A 23,196-nucleotide genomic window follows, 5' to 3' on the forward strand; every position below is an offset into this window, starting at 1 on the left:
TTTATCCTGTATCTGTACACTGTGGACAGAACGATTGTAATCATGTATTGTCTTTCCGCCGACTGGATACCATGCAGCAAAAAGCTTTTCACTGTACCTCGGTGCACGTGGCAATAAACTGAACTATCTAAACTAAACCAGAGTAGCAAAATCTGATCTCAACTCCTGCCTTTTGTTTTTCTACGATACACATTGTGTAATCGAGCCACAACTAAACATCTTTTGTTCAGCAACTTCTACCTGAATGAGCACATTTAGATTAGATTTTTGTCTGAAGAAAGGTCTCGACCAGAAACGTCACCTATTCCTTCGCTCCATAGATGCTGCCTCACCCGATGAGTTTCTCCAGCATTTTTGTCTACCTTAGATTTTTCCAGCATCTGCAGTTCTTTCTTAAACATTTAGATGATTAACAGTTTCCAATAGTCGAAATAAAATTCATTTTAGTTTCACCTCTGTGGCATATTTTTCCAATAACTTCAATTCATGATCTTTATAAATGGGGCGATTAATAGATTTTTGTGTTGAAAATTCAAGATCGCCTTAAATTTCAAATGAATAAATGACTCCTATAATGCCGCATTTTGCTGAAATTATCATAATTGCATGTTCCTCAAATTACGTCTGCAGCAGAATTAGGATCAATAGACCAAAGTGTACATCAGTGAAAAACACACTGAAATAAAAGCAGTTGGTTCTTTAGCGTAGAGATACAGCGCGGAAACAGGTCATTCGGCCCACCGGATCCTCGCCGACCAGCGATCCCCGCACACTAACACTATCCTACAACCACCAGGGACAATTTTACATTCATACCAAGCCAATTAATCTACTAACCTGTACGTCTTTGGAGTGTGGAAGGAGACAGAAGATCTCGTAGAAAACCCACGCAGGTCACGGGGAGAACGTACAAACTCCATTCAGACAGTACCCGTAGTCGGTGTGGAACTCGGGTCTCCGGTGCTGCATTTGCTATAAGGCAACAACTCTACCACTGCGCCACTGTGTCTGCGGTAGAAATACACAGCATGACAGCACAAATCTGAACATTAAACTCAGGTTTAATTTCCAGATCAATATACTTTCAAGAGTCAAGAGTGTTTATTGCCAAAGAGTCACACAGCACGGAGAAAGGCCCTTTGTCCCAACTCGTCCATGCTGACCAAGATGCCCCATCTAAGCTTGTCCCAGTTAACCTTGTAAACCTAAGCTGCACTCCCTCAATAGCAAAAATGTCCTTCACTAATTTGAGGAAGGACATTCTTACTATTGAGGGAGTGCAGCGTAGGTTCACCAGGTTAATTCCCAGGATGGCGGGACTGTCATATGATGAGAGAATGGAGCGGCTGGGCTTGTATACTCTGGAATTTAGAAGAATGAGAGGTGATCGTATTGAAACATACAAGATTATTAAGGGTTTGGACAAGCTAGAGGCAGGAAACATGTTACCGATGTTGGGGGAGTCCAGAACCAGGGGCCACACAGTTTTAGAATAAGGGGTAAGCCATTTAGAACGGAGACTAGGAAACACTTTTTCTCACAGAGAGTTGTGAGTCTGTGGAATTCTCTGCCTCGGAGGGTGGTGGAGGCCGATTCTCTGGATACTTTCAAGAGAGGGCTAGATAGGGCTCTTAAAGATAGCGGAGTCAGGGGATATGGGGAGAACGCAGGAACGGGGTACTGATTGTGGATGATCAGCCATGATCACATTGAATGGCGGTGCTGGCTCGAAGGGCCGAATGGCCTACTCCTGCACCTATTGCCTATTGTCTTTAATGAAACGACAGTAAATACAGAGGGGAAAGACTCATTCAACACCTCAACCATTTCTTTTAGCTCCAGACAGTAACAACTTTGATGACCAGTAAGTGGCCCTATTCTCTGCTTAGTTACACTTTTCTCCTTTATATATTTGACATAATTTCTCAAAATTCAAAACCCCTGCGATCGGGGCTCATTTGAAACTCCATCAGTAACGTTTTACATTATCCTGCAGGAGGCCGTTAAGGGCCTGTCCCACTGTACGAGGTAATTCAAGAGCTCTCCCGAGTTTGAAAAAAAAAAATCAAACTCGTGGTAAGCGCGTAGAATGTACATAGCGGGTACGTCGGAGCTCGGGGACGTCTCTTAGCGGCTCGTAACGTTAACGGCAGGTACTCGGGAAGTGCGGGAAGGCTCGGGAAGGCTCGCGAAGATTTTTCAACATGTTGAAAAATGTCCACGAGAGCCCCGAGTACCTACGAGCGGTTATTACCGTAATTCTCCGAGTTCGAATCAGGGGAAAGTCGTGAGAACTCTTGAATTAGCTCGTACAGTGGGACAGCCCCTTTACAAAGATAAGTTTGTAAGTAAAAGGTTAAACACCTCCGAAATAGTTTTGTGTGTTGGTGGTGGACAAAAATGCTGGAGAAACTCAGTGAGTGAGGCAGCATCTATGGAGCGAAGGAAATATTTCCTTCGTTCCATAGATGCTGCCTCGCCCGCTGAGTTTCTCCAGCATTTTTGTCTACCTTCGATTTACCAGCTTCTGCAGTTCCTTCTTAAACACTGTGTGTTGGTGAGCAGGTTAAAGTTTAACTCGAGTTAAGCTCCTGTTATTTACAATTGAAAGGCAGTGGTGCCTGAACCTTCACATTTAGTTCTTCAATGAATGTTAACAAATGTTTTCCATTTCATTGACTGGATGACATTTCACAGTGTTCAGCCCTGTTACACGATTTCTTTGTAACATGTACACTGACGGATGCAAATTGCACAGATCATTTTCAGAAATCATTTGAAAACCCATTGTCCATTCAGTCAAAATTGAGTCATTTTTTTCTTGTGTTACATAATGTTCAGCCTGCAAGCCAGTGTAACACCATTCACAGCAGGGCGAAGCTGAACACAGATGCGACTTGGTGCATTGTTGCAGATAATGTCAATGAATTTCGCCAAGTTAGTTTGTATTTTAGTTTTAAGAGATACAGAGCGGAAACAGGCCCTTCGGCCCGCCGAGTCCGTGCCGACAGGCGATCACCCCGCGCATTAACACTATCCCACACGCACTGGGGACAATTTACACTTATGCCGAACCGATTACGCTCAATTGGTCACGGGGAGAAGGTACAAACTCCGTGCAGGCAAGCGCCCGCAGTCAGGATGGAACCCGGGTCTCTGGCGCTGCAAGCGCTGCGAGGCAGCAACTCTACCGCTGCGCCACCGTGCTCTGACAAGGTATTTCATTTCAAATGAAATCGGAAATACTATGCAAATGAAATAGTGGGGGGGGGCGGCGAGAACAAAGGGGGGGACAGTGAGGGGGGTGGGGGCTGCCATGTGCAGCGGCGACAGAAGATAGGACTGGTCGGTGAACTTTTGTGACTTTGTCGGGTCCAGAAGTGTGGCGACTCTTTGTGTACAGCCTAGGTGAGATTTGGTGTATAGAGTCATAGAGTGATACAGTGTGGAAACAGGCCCTTCGTTCCAACTTGCCCAGACCGACCAACATGCCCCATCTACACTAGCCCCACCTGCCTGCTTTGGTCCATATCCCTCCAAACCTGTCCTATCCATGTACCTATCTAAAATTGTTTCTTGAACGTTGGGATAGTCTCAACCTCAACTACCTCCTCTGGCAGCTTGTTCCATACACCCACTGTGTGGAAAGGTTACCCCTCAGATTCCTATTAAATCTTTTCCCCTTCACCTTAAACCCATGTCCTCTGGTCCTCGATTCCCCGACAAGAGACTTTGTGCATCTGCCCGATCTATTCCTCTCATGATTTTATACATGATTTTACTGGGATCATAAGGTCATAAGTGATAGGAGAAGAATTAGGCCATTCGGCCCGTCACGTCTACTCCGCCGTTCAACCATGGCTGGTCTATCTCTCCCTCTCAACCCCATTCTCCTGCCTTCTCCCCATAACCCCTGACACCCGTACCTTCTGAACCTTCTGAATGTTTGTAGTGGGCAGGGCAGTACTCTGCATATCGCCAAGTTGGACAATTTAACATTTTATCAAGCCAATTAACCTACAAACCTGTACGTCTTTGGAGTGTGGGAGGAAACCGAAGATCTCGGAGAGAACCCAAGCGGATCACGGGGAGAACGTACAAACTCCGTACAGACAGCACCCGTAGTTGCGATCGAACCCGGGTCTCCGGCGCTGCATTTTGCTGTAAGGCAGCAACGCTACCGCTGCGCCACTGTGACTGCCCCGTACTAATCAACAAACTATCCATCTCCGCCTGAGAAAGATCCGCTGACTTGGCCTCCACAGCCCACAGTGGCAAAACAAAGAATGTCACTGTACCTCGGTACATGTGACAAAAAGTCTCATTGAATCATGAAACAGTGCCCGAGATTGCTTGTTATGCTGGAGAAGCAACAGTTGCCACCTTGGTAGGAGTTAAACCACACTTAAGACTTGCAGCTATTAATTTTGCCCCAAATTGCAGCTTTATATTAAGAATAATGTGGAAAAAAAAGGTGCTTATTCTGGGTAGGCGTTGGTGGTGTGATCCAAAACTGCGCATTGTACTGGTGAAAAAGCATTATGTGTAGTAGTTGCCAGTTCACACAAAACATGTTAGAATCCCCAGCTATTAATGAAAGACAGAATGTAAAAATTCCTTCGACACAATTAAAACCGTGGGTCCTGCCCTTTGCAGCTTTGAACACTATGTCGAAGTAATGTGGCATGAAAAATAATTATGCGTAGACACAGATGTGTGTGCCCATGCAGAAAATGTAATGTTCACTCAAAAGCCCCACATATGTAATAAATAATGTATGTATTTTCATAGAGGGTGTATCCATAGTGTTGTGTGTGTCTGCAGATGCTAGTGAGGGCTGTTGATTGCAAACCTGTCTGTTTTATTTCCAGTTCCCGTAGCCAGCCCAGCTACAGACCAAAGAGGTTTGGTCATGTGTAAATATCCGACCATTACCACAAGAGCATTCATGCCAGAGTTTAATTGAAACGTGGTATGTGTGAAAATACCATGACCTTTTTCAGTTAAGATTAATTCATCCCCTTTGCAGGGGGAAATAATTAACACTTAAACTAATCAACGTACTTGTGGGTTTTTTTTTAAAAACACATACGTTTAAAAAAAAAAATTCTTTTTATGTCAGTTATAAATGCTTTCTGAACATTAGAAATATTTGCAACACTCTTCAGAAAAAAGAATCATGTTTTACTCTGGTGTATGAAGAAACTGCAGATACACACAAAATGCTAGAGTAACAGGCAGCATCTCCGGATAGAAGGAGTGGGTGACGTTTCGGGTCGAGACCCTTCTCTGCAGATGCTGTTTTACACCGAAGATAGACACAAAATGCTGGAGCAACTCAGCGGGACAGACAGCATCTCTGGAGAGAAGGAATGGGTGACGTTTCAGGTCGGGACACTTTTTTTTTACTCTTTATTTCTCATTTGAGATGCTGCCACCCGGCTGTTATCAGGCAACTGAACCATCCTACCAACAACTAGAGAACAGTCCTGAGCTACTACCTACCTCATGGGAGATCCTTGGACTATCTTTGATCAGACTTTACTGGACTTTATCTTGCACTAAACGTTATTGACGTTATTCCCTTTATCTTGCATCTTTATCTTGCGTTGCTCGATTGTAATCATGTATTGTCTTTCCACTGACTGGTTAGCACACAATAATAGTTTTTCACTGTACCTCGGTACACGTGACAACAGACTAAACTGAAACTGAAGCTGACACCGCTGAGGGCAGACAGAATTGTGCTTTTATTCACAATTTAGTTTTATTTTCAGAAATAACTGTCCGTGCCAAATATTGACTTTAGATTTTCAGGATAGGTACTAAGTTCAAGCTGGGATTAAATTAAAGGTACACAAAAATGCTGGAGAAACTCAGCGGATGCAGCAGCATCTATGGAGCGAAGGAAATAGGCAACGTTTCGGGCCGAAACCCTTCTTCAGACTAATGGGGGGTGGCAGGGAGAAGAAAGGAAAAAGGAGGAGGAGGAGCCCGAGGGCTGAGGAAGGGGAGGAGACAGCAAGGGCTAACAAAATTGGGAGAATTCAATGTTCATGCCCGTAGGCTGCAGACTCCCCAAGCGGAATATGGTCCTGCAATTTCCGGTGGTGCTCGCTCTGGTCATGGAGGAAACCCGGGACAGAGAGGTCGGATGGGGAATGGGAGGGGGAGTTGAAGTGCTGAGCCACCGGGAGGTCAGGTTGGTTATTGCGGACCGAGCGGAGGTGTTCGGCGAAACGATCGCCCAGCCTCCGCTTGGTCTCACCGATGTAGATCAGCTGACATCTAGAGCAGCGGATGCAATAGATGAGGTTGGAGGAGATGCACGTGAACCTCTGGTGCACCTGGGTAAATTAATGTGGGTTCCCCCAGTGACTGCGTGGGTTTCCTCCGGGTGCTCCGGTTTCCTCCCACATCCCAAAGACATGCGGGTTTGTGGGTTGTGTAGGAAAGGACTGCAGATGCTGGTTTAAATTGAAGGTAGACACAAAAATGCTGGAGTAACTCAGCGGGACTGGTAGCATCTGTGGAGAGATGGAATGGGTGACGTTTCGGGTCAAGACCCTTCTTCAGACGCGCGCTGTAAATTGTCCCTCGTGTGTAGGGATTGGATGAGAAAGTGGGGTAAATCATCTTATGTAGTGTGGTCAATAGACAACAGGTGCAGGAGTAGGCCATTCGGCCCTTCGACCCAGCACCGCCATTCAATGTGTTCATGGCCGATCATCCCCAATCAGTTCCCCGTTCCTGCCTTCTCCCCATATCCCCTGACTCCGCTATCTTTAAGAGCCCTATCTAGCTCCCTCTTGAAAGTATCCAGAGAGCCGGCCTCCACCGCCCTCTGAGGCAGAGAAATCCACCTGAGGAGAAACCCCACGCAGGTCACGGGGAAGAAGATACAAAATCTCAGGGCAGTCGGCACCCGTAGTCGGGGTCGAACCCGGTTCTCTGGCGCTGTGAGGCAGCGACTCTAACACTGTGCCACCTTGCCGCTTGATGGGAGTGATGGAAAAAAATAGCTGATGAATGTTGTGTTATTTTTAATTGATAGGAACCTTTATGTCTGCTAAGGAAAGCACCGTGATAGAGTTTGTATCGACCAATTAAGGTCTGGTTTAAAGATTTATAAAAGTGAATCACAGTATTTAACTTGACGTGCCTGCTTTGTGTAATCGCCCATCTAACACCCTGCTCTCCCCCTGTGCATGCATGAACAATATCCACATTGTAACACAGTGACGATGCCTATTTACCTACAAGCTTTATCCCTGTGACCCCCAAACAGCCCGGCTTTTGATAGCAATAAATGGGGATTAATAACTCCGGATTAAAATTCTTTTTCAGATTTTAACACGCTGGGTGACAAATGTTGAAGTGTTCTCGTCTGTTATGTAAGGTTGCAGAGAGAGTGCCTGTTGAAGCCTGACTGAGCTTGTGTAGGAGATTTGGGGCCTGGGTCACAAGAAGCACACACTCTGTATGAGCTCTGTTCTTCAATCGAAAAAAGTAACGCAGCAATTTCCTCACCCCAGCCGTTACTCCTCCAGAGAGTTGTGGATGTGACCCAGTCCATCACACAGACCACACTCCCCACCATTGTAGATGTAGCCCAGTCCATCGCACAGACCACACTCCCCACCATTGACTCCATCTACCTTTCACGCTGCCTCGGGAAAGCAGCCGACATCATCAAAGACTTGTCCCTGTCCCACCTTCTTCTCCCCGCTCCCATCCGGCAGGAACATGGAAACATAGAAAATAGGTGCAGGAGTAGGCCATTCGGCCCTTTGAGCCTGCACCGCCATTCAATATGATCATGGCTGATCATCCAACTCAATATCCTGTACATGCCTTCTCCCCATACCCCCTGATCCCTTTATCCACAAGGGCCACATCTAACTCCCTCTTAAATATAGCCAATAAACTGGCCTCAACTACCTTCAGAGAATTCCAGAGACTCACCACTCTCTGTGTGAAAAATGTTTTTCTCATCTCGGTCCTAAAGGATTTCCACATTATCCTTAAACTGTGACCCCTTGTCCTGGACTTTCCCAACATCGGGAACAATCTTCCTGCATCTAGTCTGTCCAACCCCCTAAGAATTTTGTAAGTTTCTATAAGATCCCCCCTCAAGGTATAGAAGGTACAGAAGCTTGAAAGTGTGCACCACCAGACTCAGGAACAAAGTTCAAAGTTCAAAGTTCTAATTTATTCGTCACATGCACCAAGGTGCAGTGAAATGAATTTGCCAGCAGTGATAAAAATGGAAAAAAGAACACACAATACACAATGGAATCCAACACAATATCCACCACATCATTCTTCACTGTGGTGGAAGGCAACAAAGTTCAGCCAGTCCTCCTCCTTTGTCCACCCGTGGTCGGGGGCATGAACCCTCCATAGTCACCGCTATGGACGGCCCGATGTACAGGCCCTCTCGTCGGGATGATCGAAACTCCGACGTCGGGAAGGTCGAACACACTCCGCGGCTTGGAGCGCCCGAATCGGCCACTTTCCTAGTGGAGACTGTGGCTTCAGGGTGTTCTAGACCGCAGGCCGGCGGTTGAAGCTCTCCTCCGGTGATCCCCAGCAAGGGATTCCAGACTCCGGACGGTAAGTCCATGCCAAGCACGCGGCTAGAAGCTCCGCAGACCACAGCCCCATGACCACAGCTTCTTCCCCTCTGTTATTAGGCTTCTGATTGGTCCCTCCATAAGCTAGGGTGCTGTCCGATTCACCTCGACCCCATTGCACTACAATGCTGAGAGCTATATTCTGCACTTTGTATCTAATGTACTTGGCGTGTTTGTATGTATGTGTGGTGTTATCTGATCTGTATGGATAGCACGCGGATATGAGCTTTACACTGTACCTCGATTCAAGTGACAATAATGAACCTAGAGCTTGTCATTGATGGCAAGGCAATATCATTTTCTAGTAAAAAAAAGTGTTATGCCCCTGTCCCACTTAGGAAACCTGAACGGAAACCTCTGGAGACTTTGCGCCCCACCCAAGGTTTCCGTGCAGTTCCCGGAGATTTTTGTCAGTCTCCCTAATGGTCGAAAGTGGTTTACGCTTCTTCTATGTTCCGGCGATTATTTCAAAAAATTAAAAACCGGCCAAGACTAAAAATAGGTTGCCGTTTTAAAAATCGGTCATTTTTTAGTCGAAGCCAGTTGTGATACTAGTTGAATGTGGTTGCTGGAGGTTGCAGGTTGCAGGTTACCTGAGGAGGAGATTCACTGTGATGGATGTTTGTGTTAATTATGTTGGTGTGTGTCTTGGTTCTTTTCTTGTTGTATGACTGTAGAAACCAAATTACATTTGAACTTCATTTGAGGTTCAAATGACAATAAATAATTGTATAATTGTATAATTTGTACGTTCTCCCAGTGACCTGCGTGGGTTTTCCCCGAGATCTTTGGTTTCCTCCCACTCTCCAAAGACGTGCAGGTTTGTGGGTTAATTGGCTTGGTGTAAAATATAAACTTAGTTTAGTTTAGTTTAGAGGTACAGAACGGAAACAGGCCCTTCGGCCCACCGAGCCCACACTGACCAGCGATCCCCGCACTCTTAACACTTTCCCACACACACACTAGGGACAATTTACACATACTGAGCCAATGAACCGACAAGCCTGTATGTCTTTGGAGTGTGGGAGTAAACCGAAGATCTCAGAGAAAACCTACGCGGTCATGGGGAGAACGTACAAACTCCGTACAGACAGCATCCTTGGTCGGGATCGAACCTGGGTCTCTGGCGCTGTAAGTGCTGTGATGCAGGAACTCTACCACTGTGCCACTGTGCTCCACACCACACAAATTGTCCCTGGTGTGTGTAGGTTAGTGTTAGTGCGCGGGGATCGCTGGTCAGCGCGGACCCGGTGGGCCGAAGGGTCAGTTTCCGCGCTGTATCACTAAACTGGACTCTGGAAATGAATCTTTGGTTTGAAATTACCTGGGCTGTTTTCAAATTTCTCACATTGGCTGCCTCCCAGAAAAGCCGAGTAGATGATTAGAACGTGAAGATAGACACAAAAAGCTGGAGGAACTCAGCCGGACAGGCAGCATCTCTGGAGAGAAGGATTGGGTGACGTTTCGGGTCGAGACCCTTCTTCTGAAGAAATGTCACCTGTTCCTTCTCTCCAGAGATGTTGCCTGACCCGCTGAGTTATTCCAGCATTTTGTATCTACTTTCAGCGGACAGATTACAATCAAGCCGTCTGCAATGTACGGATACATGATGAGGGAAATAATGTTTAGTAAAAGATAGTCCAGTAAATATCCAGGAGAGGAAGGGGAGGAGGGGGGAGGAGGAGAGGGGGGGAGGAGGGGGAGGGGAGGGGAGAGGGGGAGAGGGAGAGGAGAGGAGAGGAGAGGAGAGGAGAGGAGAGGAGAGGAGAGGAGAGGAGAGGAGGAGAGGAGAGGAGAGGAGAGGAGAGGAGGAGGAGAGGAGGGGAGAGGGGAGGAGGGGCGAGGAGAGGAGAGGAGAGGAGAGGAGAGGAGGAGGAGAGGAGAGGAGGGGAGGGGGGGAGGGAGGGGAGGAGGAGGGAGGGGAGGAGAGAGGAGGAGGGGAGGAGAGGAGAGGAGAGGAGAGGAGAGGAGAGGGACGTTGGTTTGCGGGAACGGTTCCAGTACATCTCGCACGGGCCGACCAGACTTTGAATAATGGCGCCAAAACATGGAGGTGCTCGCATGTGTAATATATGCAAAAATAATGTCACTGTGCAGTTACACATGTCATAAATAAAGCTTCATTGAACCTTTAGTTTGCCTATTTAATGTTCTGCTGAATTAAACATGAGAATGTTAAACGGTGTAACCCAGGGTGAAGGTGAATGAGACTCAGCGTGGCAGCTGGATTTTTAGATGGCATTATTTTCATAAGGCCAGAAATGCCAATTAACTATTCCAAGCAGAACTATCACAATATTGTTTCCTTTCAATGACATTAAACTAATGAGCTTATCAACTTGTCTTATGTAAATACCAGAAGTTTCCCTCCCTCCCGAGATTCCAACAAGCAATTGAATGTATGATCTCCACAGTGCAGCGTGGTGGTGCAGCGGTAGAGTTGCTGCCTCACAGCGCCAGAGCCCCGGGTTCCATCCTGACTACGGGCGCTGTCTGTACGGAGTTTGTACGTTCTCCCCGTGAATCTGCGTGGGTTTTCTCCGGGTGCTCCGGTTTCCTCCCACACTCTAAAGACGTGAGGGTTTGTGGGTTAATTGGCTTCGGTCGAGATTGTAAATTGTCCCTGGAGCGTGTAGGAAAATGCTAGTGTGCGGGGATCGCTGGTCGGCGCGGACTCGGTGGGCCGAAGGGCCAGTTTCCGCGCTGTATCTTGAAACTAAACTGAAAATCTTAAGATTCAATGAGCTAAACTGCTTACAAACCAACAATTTGAACATTGAATGCTCCAATTTCAAGTAATATCCCTCTGAGACCTTTCTCTTTCCTGTAAGCCAGGCACCTGAAAGTGCACACTGATCCCACTATCTCCCTCCCCCCGTCACACTGCACCAAAACCCTCCCTCACACACACCTCTCCCATCCCCAACTCCCACATGTACCTTTTATCCCCCTCCTCTTTCCCCCCCGCCCCTTACCCTCCCACCCATGCTGAGCTCAATGTCATTAATGGCTGCTCCAAATCTCTCCCAAAAACTCAGAAGGCTCTGCAAGGCCTGGATAGAGCGGATGTGGAATTGATAGTGGGAGAGTCTAGGACCAGAGGTCACAGCCTCAGAATTAAAGGATGCTCCTTTAGGAAGGAGATGAAGAGAAATCTCTTCAGTCAAAGTCAATTTTATTCGTCAAATGCACCCGAAGGTGCAGTGAAATGAATTTGCCAGCAGTGATACACTTAAAGAGAACACACAATACACAATAACATTTCAGAGGGTGGTGAATCTGGAATTCATTGGATATTTCCATTGGCCAAGTCAATGGATATTTTTAATGCGAAGATTGACTGAATCTTGACTAGTACGGGTGTCAGAGGTTATGGGGAGAAGGCAGGAGAATGGGGTTAGGAGGGAGTGATAGATTAGCCATGATTGAATGGCAGAGTAGACTTGATGGGCCGAATGGCCTAATTCTGCTCCTGGACCTCATGAACTTATGAAGAAGGAACAAATATTCTGTTGTGCTGCAGTCAGCAAGAATTCCCTCCCTAGATGCTGCCTGACCCGCTGAGTTCCTCCAGCATTCTGCATTCAGCTCATAAATAGTAGTTTGTATTCTTTTATTCACCTTTGTTCTGTTTACAAATCCTACTGTGTACTAGTCCTTGTCTCAAAAGGATGGATCAGTTACTAAGCAATTGACATGTTAATCGCAAAGCTCTGAATGAAGTGTGTCTAACTGCAGAAGGAGCAGAGAGGAATACTATCCTGGGAGCCTTACTGACAGGCAAATGAAGAAAAGATGACATGTTTGGACTTCTGACTGGCAGAGATATTATATATTAAATGCTTCACAATTTACAATACTTCACAGGAGTTCAATTTACCTGGGATTTACTTGGGATTCTGTTGAGTATCCAAGTCACAATATATTAAAATAATTAAAATTATTGACAGGCAGTCCGTCTACAATGATGTGTAGGAAGGAACTGCAGATGCTGGTTTACACCGAAGATAGACACAAAATGCTGGAGTAACTCAGCGGGTCAGGCAGCATCTCGGGAGAGAAGAAATGGGTAATGTTTCGGGTCAAGACATCTCAAGAAGGGTCTCGACCCAAAACGTCACCCATTCCTTCTCTTCTGAGATGCTGCCTGTCCCACTGAGTTAAGGGCCTGTCCTACTTTCACGACTTAATTCAAAACCTCTGCCGCGTTTAAAGGACGTAAAAAAAAAATCAAGATCGTGGGAATCTACAAACTCCTACGACCTTCCACAACTATGTTCATGAACACCTACGAGTATGTCCACGGATTCCCACGACTAATTTGATGCCCTCCTTACGAGTAAAAAGTTGCAATTTCCTTCATCCCGACCATTGTTTTACTCGTGGACATTTTTTGACATGCTGGACAAACATCTCGACTTACCTGATGCCACAAGTACCTGCGCCTGGCATCACGAGCCGCTATGATATATCTACGAACTCCTACAACCTCCTACGGACTCGTTACGAACATTCTGCGAGTTTGAATCTAGGGGAAAACTTGGAGAATTCGTGAATAACTCGGGAAAGTGGGAAAGGCCCTTCATTCCAGCTTTTTGTGTCTATCTTCCATCTACATTGATGTTTGTAGAAAAGGAAACTAAAATTAAAAATACCTGCACTGTTGAGGTGGAGTCACCAGGAAATGCAAATGCTGGAATCTTGATCAACAATGCAAAATGGTGAAGGAACTCGGTGGGTCAGTCAGCATCTGTGGAGGGAATGGACAGATGACGTTTCAGGTTGGGGCCCTTCTTCAGATTATCAGGCATTAATAAAAAAACTATCAGGCACTTGAATCAATACAAACTCCAACTAAATTGTGAACTAGAATCAGTCTAAAGAATTGTCCCGATCACCTATCCATGTTCTCCACAGATGCTGCCTGACCCGCTGACTTACTCCAGCACTCTGTGAAACGTCACCTATCCATGTTCTCCACAGATGCTGCCTGACCCGCTGAGTTACTCCAGCATCTTGTGCCTTTTGTGTCCTTTTGTGTAAAGGGCCTGTCCAACGAGCATGCGACTGCATGCGGCAAGCGCGACCAAACCAGAAACAGGGGTCGCACGGAGGTCGAGTGAGTGACTTGAAGTTCGAGCGAAGTCCGCGGGACGTTCGCGCGTGACGTACGACATTGAGGCAGCTGCGGGCCGGCAGGCCATTCCCGCGTGGAATTTTTGAACACGGTCAGTTTTTCGGAGCCCCGCACGATGTCGGGACCAGCTCCGCACAACTCCATACGGCTCCGGCGATCGAAGCGGGACCGGCCCCGCGAGGCCATACGGCTCAAGCGACCACGTTAGGTCGCGCTTGCCGCATGGAGTCGCATGCTCGTGGGACAGGACGTTTAGCTCGCGCTTGCCGCATGGAGTCGCGTGCTCGTGGGAGAGGCCCTTAAACCAGCATCTGCTGTTCCTTGAACAATTAACCATCTTAGTTGCACTTGGAATTTTGGGACTTTTCTTTAGCACACACACATATATATACAAATAATTAGAACAAATAGAACTCCTTCTATCTCTGAAATGCAATTAGTTACTCCAGCTTTTTGTGCCTATCCAAAGTTATGTTTGCTGGTTTGAAACACGTGCATTTTAACAAAAGGAGGTAGACAAAAATGCTGGAGAAACTCAGCGGGTGAGGCAGCATCCATGGAGTGAAGGAATGTGACGTTTCTGGTCGAGACCCTTCTTCAGACTGATGTGGGGGTGGGGGAGTGGCGAGAAGAAGAAAGGAAGAGGCGGAGACAGAGGGCTGTGGGAGAGCTGGGAAGGGGAGGGGAAGGAGGGAGAAAGCAAGGACTACCTGAAATTGGAGAAGCCAATGTTCATACCGCTGGGGTGGAAACTACCCAAGTGAAATATGAGGCGCTGCTCCTCCAATTTGCGGTGGGACTCACTCTGGCCATGGAGGAAGCCCAGGACAGAAAGGTCGGATTGGGAATGGGAGGGGGAGTTGAAATGCCGAGCCACCGGGAGATCAGGTTGGTTATTGCGAACCAAGCGGAGGTGTTGGGCGAAGCGATCGCCAAGCCTACGCTTGGGCTCACCGATGCAGAGCAGCTGACACCTCGAGCAGCGGATGCAATAGTTGAGGTTGGAAGAGGTGCAGGTGAACCTCTTACGCATTTAAAGAAGCTCCTCTCTAAAAACTCCAACCGTCCACATTGGAGGAGCTAAACTTTGTACCAAAAGGATGCTTCAGCTGGCAGTATGTGTGTTGTTTCATTATCTTCTGCAATTACGTTTTTTATTCCAGCAGCAGATGGATGGTGATATTTGGAGGTAAATTCATCAATGCAATATCAGGACACCGTGTACTCTGCCTCTGAGAGTGAACAACATTGCCATGAGAGGTTCAGAGACAGTTTGATGACTCGCCTTCATGAAGGAGAGCACAGCGCGTTACCGACTGTTGACAAATTTAACACAAAGTTTACAGGAACTTTAAAGTTTTAATCTACCTGATTGCAAGTGCTTAGCCCATTATCTGGGCTGACGAGGGGGAGCCAGCATGGCAGATGAGGTTTTACGAGCTTGTTTGAGCATTTTGAGGAGGTGACAAAGATGATCGAACGATGGTGGGTAGTGTCAATGTGGGTTTTAGGAAGCCATTTGACTAAGTTCCCCAAGTTCTCTTATAGACTTGGGTGTCATTTGCACGTCATTTACGTGACATCATTTAGGCGTCACGACATACGATGCACGCGTTTTACATTTACCAAGCCAATTAATCTACAAACCTGCATGTCTTTTGAGTGTGTGAGGAAACCGAAGATCTCGGCGAAAACCCAGGCGGGTCACGGGGAGAACGTACAAACTCCGCACAGACAGCACCTGTAGTCTGGATGGAACCCGGGTCACTGGCGCTGTGAGGCAGCAACTCTACCGCTGCGCCACTGTGCCATCCTAAAGTTGCTCCAGTATTTCGTGCCAGAACTGTCCACAAGCAGGCACTGACATTTGGGAAATGTCCACACTTTTTCACGGGGACGGGTTTGCTTCTAAGGCGGCTCCCCTGAATCGTCTTAGGGTAGAACACTCCTCTAAGTCTATCACCCTTAAATTGGAGATCACCCTTAAATTGCATCCCTGCTGAAGACAATTAATAATAAGTAAAAACAAGCTGCCTTACAAAATCAAAATAAATACGCTGGTTTCAACATAGATTTAGAAATACATAGATTTCCATCAGGAGCATGAAATTGATGTCAGATTTTAGTTAAAACATGTTGCAATTTATTAAAAATGTCAAAAACATAAATCTATTGAAAAGCGGTTTCAAAAGATGATTAAATCCTTTAGAGGATGAGAGGCTGCTAAAATATAATTCATAGAGTTATAGTGATACAGCACGGAAACAGGCCCTTCGGCCCAACGCCCACGCCAACCAACATCTACACTAGTCCCACCTGCCTGTGTTGGGCCCATATCCCTCCAAACCTGTCCTATCCAATCTAACTATTGCGATTGTCCCAGCCTCAACTACCTCCTACGAGGGAGTGCAGCGTAGGTTTACAAGGTTAATTCCCGGGATGGCAGGACTGTCATATGCTGAGAGAATGGAGCGGCTGGGCTTGTATAATCTGGAGTTTAGAAGGATGAGAGGATATCTTATGGAAACATATAACATTATTAAGGGTTTGGACACGCTAGAGGCAGGAAACGCGTTCCCGATGTTGGGGGAGTCCAGAACCAGGGGCCACGAATAAGGGGTAAGCCATTTAAAACGGCGACGAGGAAACACTTTTTCACACAGAGAGTTGTGAGTCTGTGGAATTCTCTGCCTCAGAGTGCGGTGGAGGCCGGTTCTCTGGATGCTTTCAAGAGAGAGCTAGATAGGGCTCTTAAAGATAGTGGAGTCAGGGGTTATGGGGCGAAGGCAGGAACGGGGCACTGATTGGGAATGATCAGCCATGATCAAATTGAATGGCAATGCTGGCTCTAAGGACCGAATGGCCTACTCCTGCACCTATTGTCTATTGTCTCCTCTGGTAGCTCATTCCATACATCCACCCCCCTTTGTGTATTAAATCTTTCCCCCTTCACCTTAAAGCTATGGTTCTCAATTCCCCTATTCTGGGAAAGAGACTCTGTGCATCTACCTGATCTATTCCTCTCATGATTTTATACACCTCTGTAAGATCACCCCTCATCCTCCTGTGTCCCAAGGGATAGAGTCCCGGCCTGCTCAACGTTTCCCGACAGCTCAGTATATTCATAACCACAATCCAATCTGGTCATAAATGCTTTCAAATAACGCCCTGCGTTGTGTCATTTCTGTGCACAAGGGAGACATGAGGAACTGCAGATGCAATATGGTGCAAAGTGCAGAGTGCTGGAGGAACCCTGCAGGAAGGGACAGATAGGATCCTTCTTCAGACTGAAGGACCTGGATAGAGTGGATGTGGAGAGGATGTTCCCACTAGTGGGAGAGTCTAGGACCAGAGGCCACAGAATTAAAGGACGCTCCTTTAGGAAGGAGATGAGGAGGAATTTCTTCAGTCAGAGAGAGGTGAATCTGTGGGATTCTTTGCCACAGGAAGCCAAGTCAGTGGATATATTTAAGGCAGAGATAGATTGATTAGTACGGGTGTCAGGGGTTATGGGGAGAAGGCAGGAGAGTGGGGTTAGGAGGGAGAGATAGATCAGCCATGATTGAATGGCGGGGTAGAATTGATGGGCCGAATGGCTTAATTCTACTCCAATCACTTATTACCTTATGAAAGACCTGGAGAAAAGCCACGAGGTCACAGAAAGAACGTGCAAACACCATGAATTAAGTTTCATAAAATGCACTCAGATCTATTATCTTGTATGGACCTTACTTGATATTATATATATATATATATATATATATATATATATAAATTATACATGTTTCAAATGTTTAATCAAATGAAAATTGAATTCTGAAGTCAATATATTGAAATTGTATGTCACTCAGAATTTGCACATTTTCAAAGTTTAGTTCGAAAATTGATATCAAAAAATTCAAAACTTTGATTTATGATATTGATTCATCAACCATTAGGCCTTCCCAACTGTCTCGTATTAGCTGGGACATCCCGTATATTGGGCTAAATTGGTTTGTCCCGTACGGGACTGCCCTTGTCCCAAATTTAACTGCTACTACTTGGGTCAAGGGGACTGTCGGGTCGGGGCGCCGCGTCCAGCCCCCGCCTCACCCGTCCCATGGAGGGCAGCAGCAGCGCCTCGCACGTGGCCCCGTCGGTGGGCAGCCCGGCTAGCTGTCCGACCTTCGGACCTTCGCTTACCGCCGACTCCACCACCACCCCTCCTTCTCATGGCCGATCATCGGTTCATGAGTTGGATGGGGCGCCGGACTTTGCGCGCGGCCCGGGCCAAAACTCCTCAGCTGGCCCGCCGGCTGGGCTTTGTGTGCAGTCCAGCACCCGGACCAACTCATCATTCACCCAGCCACGGCCGAATCCGTCAATGAATTGCCTTCGGGAATTTGTCCCGTATTTTGATTTTTGTCCCATATTTGGGAGTGAGAAAGTTGGCGACCTTAGCCACCATCGATCACCCGGTCACATAAGTTCTACGTTATCCCACTTCTCCATACACACTAGGGGGCAATTTACAGAGGGGCCGATGAACCTACAAACCCGCATGCCTTTGGGATGTTGGAGGAAACCGGAGCACCCGGAGAAAACCCACAAGGTCAAGTGTAGGACGTGCAAACTCCACACAGACAACAACAGGATCAGGATCAAACCCAGGATGGGAAAGCATTGGGAAATTCCAAGTGCAGCCTCACCAGTGTCTTGTACAAAATTCAGTCAATGGTCATGGATGCGCAAGAGAATCCAGAACCAGAGGACATAGGTTTAAGGTGGGAGTGGAACGATTTAATAGGAACCTTAGAGAGAGATGGGGCAGGATGGGCCGAAGGGAATTTTTCCATGCGGTAAGAATCTAAAACATGCACAGTTACTCTCCAGATGTTAGGCAGAGTTTCTTTAATTGCCAGACACACATCAGTTTAGCTTGGGAATACTGTACATAGCGGAAACAGGCCCTTAGGCTCACCGAGTCCGCGCCGACCAGCGATCCCCGCACATTTGTCACAGTGGCACAGCGGTAGAGTTGCTGCCTTACAGCGAATGCAGCTCCAGAGACCCGGGTTCGATCCCGACTATGGGTGCTGTCTGTACGGAGTATGTACGTTCTCCCCGTGACCTGCAAGGGTTTTCTCCGAGATCTTCGGTTTCCTCACTCCAAAGACGTGCGGGTTTGCAGGTGAATTGGCTTGGTAAATGTAAAAATTGTCCGTAGTGTGTGTAGGATAGTGTTAATGAGTGGGGGTCGCTGGTCGGCGGAGATCGCTGTTTCCGCGCTGTATTTCTAAACTAAACTAAAAATGAACACTGTCCTGCACACACGAGGGACAATTTACATCTATAACAAGCCAATTAATCTACAAACATGTACGTCTTTGGAGTGTGGGAGGAAACCGGAGATCCCGGTGAAAACACACGCAGGTCACAGGGAGAACGTACAAACTCCGTACAGACAGCACCAGTAGTCAGGGTGGATCCCAGGACTCTGGCGCTGTGAGGAAGCAACTCTACCGCTGCGTCACCGTGACACCTCCAGTCACGTGCCCTGACACCCTGACATCTGCTCCAAGCTGACCTTGGAAGACGAACATGAAGATCCGAGTGTGGAAGAAGGAACTGCAGACGCTGGTTTAAACCGAAGATAGACACAAAATGCTGGAGCAACTCAGCGGGACAGGCAACATCTCCGTGTAGAAGGAATGGGTGACGTTTCGGGTCGAGACCCTTCTTCAGTACCGTCCGAGCCACTTTACTGCCAACTTAATGCCAGAGTGATGTTGTCAGGGAGTAGTGAAGTGCCAACTGGCATCACAACAATGAATCAATGCTTTGTCAAGCAGGATGTGGTGAGGTACAGCAGAGTTTCCATTCCACTGCAAACCCTGAACAGTTGTAATAATATCAGATGTTTGGCACAGTTACAGCTGCCCTCTCCAGTTGTGCAGCAGGAGCAGCTAATGTCCCCCTGGTCAATCTGACTCACCCGGCCAAAACCCAACGGCCACATTGCTGGCATCGATGCTTGTGCATATCAATGCCAAATCAGTGCGTCATCCATCAGATGTGTGGAGCAAGTCAAGCACACACTCCATACTGCAACAAGATGGTTGTGGGCAAAACACATTGTTTGCAGTGGCTGGGATTGTTTGCATCTCGATAGAAGAGCTAGATGGAGCTCTTAAAGATAGCGGAGTCAGGGGATATGGGGAGAAGGCAGGAATGGGGATGATCAGCCATGATAACATTGAATGGCGGTGCTGGCTCCAAGGGCCTGTTTCTGCACCTATTGTCTATTGCATCTGCCCTGAGACTGTAATAGACTGAGTGCTTGGCCGACCAAGTCCATGCCGACCAGCGATCACCTTGTTCACTCTAGGTGTCCCACTAGCATTTTTTTTGGGCCCCATATCTGAGGATGGATGTGCAGGCCCTGGAGTGGGTCCAGAGGAGGTTTACAAGAATGATCCCAAGAATGAGTAGGTTAATCTTTGATGGGCTTTTTGTTGGCCTGTAGACAATAGACAGTAGGCCATTCGGCCCTTCAAGCTAATAGGAATCTGAGAGATAATTTTTTTACACAAAGGGAGGTGGGTGTATGGAACGAGCTGCTGGAGGAGACAATAGACAATAGGTGCAGGAGTAGGCCAATCGGCCCTTCGAGCCAGCACCGCCATTCAATGTGATCATGGCTGATCATCCCCAATCAGCACCCCGTTCCTGCCATCTCCCCATATCCACTGACTCCGCTATCTTTAAGAGCCCTATCTAGCTCTCTCTTGAAAGCATCTAGAAAACTGGCCTCCACCGCCCCCTGGGCAGAGAATTCCACAGACTTACAACTATCTGTGTGAAAAAGTGTTTCCTCATCTCCGTTCTAAATGGCTTACCCCTTATTCTTAAACGGTGGCCCCTGGTTCTGGACTCCCCCAACACCGGGAACATGTTTCCTGCCTCAAGCGTGTCCAAACCCTTAATAAGGTTTCAATAAGATCCCCGTTTATCCTTCTAATCTCCAGAATATACAAGCCCAGCTGCTCCATTCTCTCAGCATATGACAGTCCCGCCATCCCGGGAATTAACCTTGTAAACCTACGCTGCACTCCCTCAATAGCAAGAATGTCCTTCCTCAAATTAGTGGGCCAAATCTGCACACAATTCTCCAGGTGTTGTCTCACCAGGGCCTTGTACAACTGAAGAAGGACCTCTTTGCTCCTATACTCAACTCCTCTTGTTATAAAGGCCAACATGCCATTCACTTTCTTCACTGCCTGCTGTACCTACATGCTTACTTTCAGTGACTGATGAACAAGGACCCCCACATCCCGTTGTACTTCCCCTTTTCCCAACTTGACACCATTTAGATAATAATCTTCCTTCCTGTTTTTGCTACCAAAGTGGATAATCTCACATTTATCCACATTAAACTGCATCTGCCATGCATCTGCCCGCTCACCCAACCTGTCCAAGTCACCCTGCATTCCCATAGAATTCGCCTCACGGTTAACACTGCCACCCAGCTTTGTGTCATCTGCAAATTTGCTAACGTTACTTTGAATCCCTTCATCTAAATCATTGCTGTATATTTTAAAGACTAACATAAACCTATATGCTCTTGTTCTAGATTCCCCTACCAAGAACTTTGCGAAATACATCCAGAGGAGATGACAATTTACAAAAAGATGCAGAAAGATAAAAAATAGGTGCAGGAGGAGGCCATTCGGCCCTTCGAGCCAGCACGCCATTCATTGTGATCATGGCTGATCGTCCCCAATCAATAACCCGTGCTTGCCTTCTCCCCATATCCCTTGATTCCACTAGCCCCTAGAGCTCTATCTAACTACCTCTTAAATCCATACAGCGATTTGGCCTCCACTGCCCTCTGTGGCAGAGAATTCCACAAATTCACAACTCTCTGGGTGAAAAAGTTTTTTCCCCACAGTCTTAAATGGCCTCCCCTTTATTCTAAGACTGTGGCCCCTGGTTCTGGACTCGCTTAACATTGGGAACATATAATTTTATATGTTTCTATAAGATCAGCCCTCATCCTTCTAAACTCCAGTGAATACAAGCCTAGACTTTTCAATCTTGCCTCATGTGACAGTCCCGCAATCCCAGGGTTCAATTCCTTCCCAGAGAAGAAAGAAAAATTAAAGTGATGAGTTAGAATGGAAATTAAAATGTTCTATGTTCAGTATCGGTCGATCCATTGTTAAGTTGTGGCCTGTGGCTGATGTAATGGTCGTGTTGAGAACAGTGACTCATTCACCACACAATACCGAGCCTCTGACTACCTGCCGCAGCCACTGCGCTCATATGACTGGTCCAATTTCACACGGTACCAACCCAGACTGGAAAACACCGTGCGTAGGAAGGAACTGCAGATGCTGGTTTACACCGAAGGTAGACACAAAATGCTGGAGTAACTCAGTGGGCCAGGCAGCAACAGTGGAGAGATGGAATAGGCTATTGAGGGAGTACAGCGTAGGTTTACAAGGTTAATTTCAGGGATGGCGGGTACTGAGGTACAGTGAAATGCATTGTTGTGTACAGTTGAGTACTGAGATACATCTTAGGTAAGCATCTCAGATACAGTACAAGTGTATAGCAGCAGTACACTGAGGCAGTATACAGTGTCGCCAGTTTGGTGCCAGTTCCAGGTCCCAGTTGTTGTAAGTTGATAAGGTATAGAAGCAACGTTAAGCCACAATTAAAGGGCCTGTCCCACTTGGCGATTTTTGCGGCGACTGCCGGCGTCATTGACTGACGTATCAGGGTCGCCGAAAGATTTTGAACATTTCAATGCCCAGCGACAACAATTAAAATGTTGCAACGCTCGAGGAAACACTGCGCGTCAATACGTCGTCACGCTGCGATTTTTTCGGTGACCTGATACATCAGTCAATGATGACGACAGTCGCTGAAAAAAATCGCCAAGTGGGACAGGCCCTTTTGTCTACTCCGCCATTCAATCATGGCTGATCTATCTCTCCCTCTCAACCCCATTCTCCTGCCTTCTCCCCCGTAACCCCTGACACCCGTACTCATCAAGAAAGCACAGGGTTCTTGACCTGACCATGGCGTCCCATTGCCCTGGCGAAAAATGAGGAGAAAACCAGAATTGCCATGAAAAACTTATTGGGAGTACAGACAGCAGCAGTGGTCAGGATCGAACCCAGGTCTCTGGAGCAGTGAGACAATAGACAATAGGTGCAGGATAAGGCCATTCGGCCCTTCGAGCCAGCACCGCCATTCAATGTGATCATGGTTGATCATTCCCAATCAGTACCCCGTTCCTGCCTTCTCCCCATATCCCCTGACTACCCTATCTAGCTCTCTCTTGAAAGTATCCAGAGAACTGCCCCCTGAGGCAGAGAATTCCACAGACTCACAACTCTCTGTGTGAAAAAGTGTTTCCTCGTCTCCGTTATAAAT

At 47.1% G+C, this 23,196-nt stretch overlaps 1 long non-coding RNA gene across 1 annotated transcript in view; it reads right to left on the reverse strand.

Annotated features, from left to right (window-relative positions):
- Positions 1-545: 545 nt before the first annotated feature.
- The window catches only part of LOC129703627 (uncharacterized), a 108,420-nt gene continuing 85,769 nt past the window's right edge, over positions 546-23,196 (reverse strand). Inside the window, exons 2-3 of the long non-coding RNA XR_008724596.1 lie at positions 13,292-13,386; positions 546-1,008 (exon numbers count right to left, since the gene is read on the reverse strand). This is a non-coding gene — a long non-coding RNA (uncharacterized LOC129703627). The remainder of the gene's footprint in view (positions 1,009-13,291; positions 13,387-23,196) is intronic.

This window comes from Leucoraja erinacea, chromosome 14 (assembly GCF_028641065.1).
Source record: "Leucoraja erinacea ecotype New England chromosome 14, Leri_hhj_1, whole genome shotgun sequence".
Taxonomy (NCBI): Eukaryota; Metazoa; Chordata; class Chondrichthyes; order Rajiformes; family Rajidae; genus Leucoraja; species Leucoraja erinaceus.